We start from the raw sequence: 5,928 nt of genomic DNA on the forward strand, positions 1-5,928 counted from the left end.
CCTATATGCTTCTACCATGTCTTGACATATTATTGAACTATTGCTTCAACTAAATTTTCCATGCATAAGTGATATTTTCATATTTTTTCATAAGAATCTCCCATGAATCCTTTGGAGTCCAACACTCAGTGGTTTGTATGACCATAGCATCTAATATGCATAAGGAGAACCAATGCAAAACTTTACTAGCTCTTTCCATTTGCTTGTGAGATCTCTATTGCTCAGGAGTAAGATTTCTATCAAGCAATCTCGATTCAGCTTCATCTCTAGTATATAAATCCCAATAACCTCTTCCAATCGAGAAGTTTTGATTCTAAACTTCCATAGAGAAAAGTTCTTATTTTCCGATTTCTACCCCACAATCTGAGTGATATTATCAATTCTTGTTGCATTAGCCATAATCCTACTAGTTCAAGACAATCCAATGTCTTTTCAACTAGGCAACAACAATGCCTTCAAATAGACTCCACAACCTTGTTACAGTTTACTAGAGTTGTAGCTACAAAGATCATTAATTGCTCAAGACATAAACCAAATGCATTTACTTCAATTAGTGGTAGTGTAACCAAGCTCCAAGATAAAAAATGTAGTTCAGATCTACAACTTAAAAACTCCCATAAGCATCTTCATACATGTACATTACACCCAAAGATTCAATACATCCACTAGAAGTACTCAATCGATATCCAACCACTTTATGGATATCCTGGTCCAAATAAGTATTGGCTGTAAACTATATTACAATAACAAAATTATAGTTAAAAATAAGCTTGATTCAAGTAGCTCAAAAACATCTCAAGACATCACAACAACATACCAATATCAAAACATGTCCATATGAGCACCAATAGATGCATAGAACTCATGCCAACATGCAATGGACCCTTTCACCGTCAATGACATATAAGTAGTCTATAATAACCAGCATTGAAAAAGTATGTAATAACTGAGGTATTCCCAGCTTAGTAGCAGTTCATAGCACCTCAAACATTTTCCATAACATATGGAAGTTAGAACATATCCATATGAGCATCATTGATTTCATGTTCAACATGTATACATGAAGAAGGTCCTTCACTCTGTCAATAACCAGCAAATGGACCTATTATACTACCAATAAAACACCTCTAAATTAAGCAACCAATGCTCAAAGCATCTTAAATAGCATCTCAAAACAACCAATGGTGGGCATGAGTGCTGTCCACTACAATAAACAACCAGTTTGTACATGTCTATGTTGAATATCTCAAAATCCATATAGAATTTTAAAAAAACTTTCTTATGCAAAGTTTCATATCACATAAAAATGATTATGGATCATGATCCATTTCTGCCAAGCAAAATAAGGTTTCTACAAAAAAATGGGGTATCACAAGGTTTCTCACAGACTAAAGGTCAAGTTTTCTAGCTCCACAACTCTAGCTCTTGCGAAGCCAAGCTTTGATACCATGTTCAAAGAGAGGGGAGGAGAGACAAGAATGGGAGCCATGAACAAAGATTAGTGTGCTCTCTCTTCTTCCCTTATTCATTCATTGTGTCACGCACAAAGGTACTAAGTCTAAGTCACACACACACACACACACACACACACACACACACACACACACACACACACACACACACACACACACAAAAAAAAATGAAAATAGGTCACTAACTAACCAAACACCTCTAAGCTGACCGACTCATTATTATGTCTCACAAGATGGTGACGGCTAGCTATAATTGTACAACTAAGTTTGTATAAATACTAAACTTGAATCTCAATACTTACATGAATTTGGAAATCAATTCTTAAAGCATACTTCTTGTTCACAAAGTTTTGATTCTAACATTCTTAAAATTGGCACTCTTTCCTTAAACTAACATTTTATTTTGTATGTGTCACACCAACTATGGGAGTGAATATGATGTTGTGCTCATGGAAAAACCATGAAGTTATGCTAGAGATGGTGCTCCAAATGCATGCTTCTCATTTATGATTTGTCATCCTCTTTCCTTGAGGTAATGTCTAGTAGTAATCAAGATGTTGTATATGTGTCACTCCAACTATGGGAGTTTGTACAACATTGTGCTAATGGAGAGCCTATGAAGTCAAACTAGAGGTGCGGAGCCCCAAGAGAAACACTAAGGAAAATGGGATTCTACTGCAAGAAAATCTATCTTGTAATATCAACAAGCTTTTGTTTCATTCTTTGGATGAGCCAAAACAAGGAAAACATCAAATCTTCATGCAGCATCATAGTAGATATCTCCCACAGATTTGATACAATCAACCATAATCTTCAATATCCTCACAGAATTCATCATAAAAAACAAGAACATAAAAGAATACACAATTTTTTAATGGAAATCAATCACATAGTATTCATCTTCATTGTCTTCACAGTTTTCTCTCTCAATCTCTCATAGAAAGATATATTTTTTGATAGAATTGGCTATCTCTATCTCTCTCTCTCTCTATCTCTATCAATAGTACATCATCTCCTCACTTACATTACTCAAGAATTGCACTTAATAATCCTTATTATGTTGTGGATGCACCTCCCAAGAGGTATGGGAGGTATGAAAGGGCACCAGAGCCACTACAGTGTCTCTTCATAGCTCACTACTGTCACTGCACTCTAGTCTTCTCTTCAGTCTTCAGCAACTACTTCTTCCATTTGTTTTAGTTCTTTTGAACTTAGATTCATCCTTTCCAAAAGTTAGAAAACTTTTCCAAAGTCACACATAAATTCTACAAAACACTTACAGAGGATCTACAGAACAGAACAGAATAGGAACAGAGCAGAGATCGAGGCTCTATAGAAGGCCTACAGAGGGTTATAAAAGGTCATTAGAGAACAACAAAACCTCATAAATCATACTAAAACCATTCCAAAATATCAAAAACTATTCAATAAGTTTTCAAAATACCTCAACCTTCATCAATCATCAATTCATGCTTCATACATAAGAAAATCAAAACAAAACAGAAGCTAAATGGAAGGTATCAGAACCAATCAGAACCTCAACAGAACCTATCAAAACATCACAGAGCTTTATATTTCCATTAAGAATCATCATGAGCTTCCAAAACATAATCAATATAATCCAAAACGCTCTCAAACACTTCCAAAAACAACCAAACATCACTCAAAATCCATCAAAAATCAACCATTTAGACCTCAAAAGTAGCAAAAATTAGTCAAAAATCCAGTCTTTTTTCACTCTCAACATATCCCTACACTTGGAAAGAAAGTGTCCTCGTAACCTAAGGAAAAGAAGAATGTAAGTTCAGGAAAGAGCTCAATTCGATCTTCTTTAGTATCTTCAATAATCACCCAAGCACGACCCCAACTTATCACCTGTGTCTAGGAAAGAATACAACTAAAGGAAAACATCGTTATGCATTAACACATCTTATAAACAATAGAAATTCATGACAAATTCGTAAAGGATATAAGAGGTTCCTCAGCTTTGCATCATAGGCTTTCCATCCACCATCACCATTAGTGTCAATAGTTGAAAAGAGAGCTCTCGAACAAATTATTCAACCAGCGCAAACTCATCTCATAAAAATTAATACATCACAAACACAAAACAACCATCTGAGTGGCACCTCCAAAAAATATATAATTAAGAAGCATAGAAGATACATTCAGGGATATCAGTGAAGATGATCCCTCTTGAAAGCTTGATGATTACGAAAGTGATCCATGGATAAAGACTCATCTACAAAAGATTTTGGAGGATTCTGAAAGAATTGAAGGCAACACATCCATTCTAGTAAAACAAGGCATCTGCTAGATAAACAAAGGGCATGAAAATATAGGACATCCAACTGTTGAGAATCAATGTTCACATTGACATTCATACAAAGCTTTGGAATGGCCTTTTGATCCTTATGAGAATGCCTATGCATATATGCTAGGTACCAAGCAAAATGGGTTGTCAATCTCATTGAAGGATCAAGAGATTGTGAATATTGTTGGAAAAAATAGATATAATTTTGATACACTTGAATAGCAATTGTCCAGTCCCCTGGAAATAATGGCCAATTAATCTGTGGTCCCGTGAGAGAATAAGTTGAGCTCCATTCTCTTCTTCTTGGAATCTGCAGATCAAATCCTTCATACCCACTAACCAACTGAGGGGGTTGAGAAATAGAAGTGGTAGGAGATGGAAGAGGAATGAATAAAAGAGGATGAAGAGATAGATAGGAAAAATCATAAAATGAGGAATAAGCTAAAGAAGGATTAGCTAAAAATTTAGGCGAATTAGTTTAGGAAAGGTGTTAATTGATAAGCAGGAAAAGTAGAATGTATATAGATAGATGGGGAAGGACAAGGCGGAGAAGGGGAAAAGACTCAATCTTCAATGAAATAACAATAGGTAAAGATGGGAATTTGAGGAAAACCTTAAGGTTGGAAAAGGAGAGGTAAGATGGCTGCTGAGTTGGATTGATAAGGAGAAAAATAAGCATCGTAGTGATGGGCCATTTGTTAATAATACAATAAGCTAGGAATAGAGAGACCTAAAATAGATCGTCGATGGTAGGCATCAAAGAAGGATGAATCAAAGGGATGATTCTTGGAAAGATAAGCTAAAAGATCCACCCTCAGTTGGTTAGTGTTCTGCACATGAGTAGAGGCTATATTCTATCATTGGTTTAGGACTATAGAATCAATCATTAAATGCCATAAAGTGTTAGGGCAAGCAGCCACTTTAGAAGAATAGCACTAGAACATTTCATCTATCCTCAACTCCAAATGGTTGACATACAAGGCAGCTTATAAGACCACATCCCCTACATACCAAGCCAAATCTACATCATGTGGAATTAATAGATCACCTCGTAGATACATATAAGATAGCAACATGGTATCCATCATCACAGAATCTTCAAAGACCATACGGACAACTTTTGTCAACAAATCAGAAGACTAGACTCCACTCCAAACATCCTCTGGAAGAGGGAGATCCATCGTTGAGAGCTTAATATAGAAGGCCAACTTCTGCACAACTGATAGTGGACAAAAAAGGAATGGTCAGGAGGAGCATGCTCCTGAAATTGCTCAGATCTAGACCATAATAAATCCATCCTAGATTGCAATCTTTCCACTTTGTCTTGAAACAATGAGACATAATGTGGCATGTCTCTGGAGAACTGCCAAGTCTTGCAGAGATATAGAAGGAATCATGGGGACATTTGGACTTGGAGGGATGGACCGTGACTGTGCCAGTTGGTCCTTCAACTGTTTAATCTGGGAAGCTTGGGATTCCACTATATTGTGAGCAGTCTGCAAAGCTGACAGTTTCGTATCCAGAAGAGTCTTAAACTCTTGAGCTTCTTTGGACATTTTCTCTTTCTCTTCCGAAACTCTAGTGACCTCTGATTGAGCTTCTACTAACTGAGTTTCCAAAGAAGATATTTCTTCTCTCTAGTTCTCAATCATTTGTGTTTGCTACTCCATCTGCTTAAACAGATCGGAAAGAGTGTCTTTAGCAAAGGCTAACTCTATGGTTGCCTTATGCATCTGGTCTTTGGATTGCATCAATTCCTCATAGAAAGAAGCATATAACTGTTGAACGCAAGCTATCATTGAGAGTTCAATAGAACTCTGGATGTTGTTACAAAGGAAAGGAATGCCATACCCTGTCACTAAGCTATTCAACAAAGGAACTGATATATCTAAAGAACCCTCTTGATGTGCCCTGAATAAGTTGTTGCATGTGAGGTAGGCAGGGAGGTCATTTCTAGAGGTAGCAGAAACTGACACTGAAGGAATGACTGGTGGAATTGTCTCTGCTACACGCTTCAAGCGCTTCCACTGAATGACCAACGGAGGAGGGGAGTCAATATCCTATGTCAATGGGTTCTAAATCTTTTAAAGGTGGAGGGGGAGGGACTAGATCAGATGGAGGAGGAGGTAAAACACCCTTCTT

The sequence above is a fragment of the Lygodium microphyllum genome, chromosome 5 (genome assembly GCF_053477565.2).
Source record: "Lygodium microphyllum isolate KBCC chromosome 5, Lygodium_microphyllum_v1.1.10, whole genome shotgun sequence".
In the NCBI taxonomy this organism is placed as follows: domain Eukaryota; kingdom Viridiplantae; phylum Streptophyta; class Polypodiopsida; order Schizaeales; family Lygodiaceae; genus Lygodium; species Lygodium microphyllum.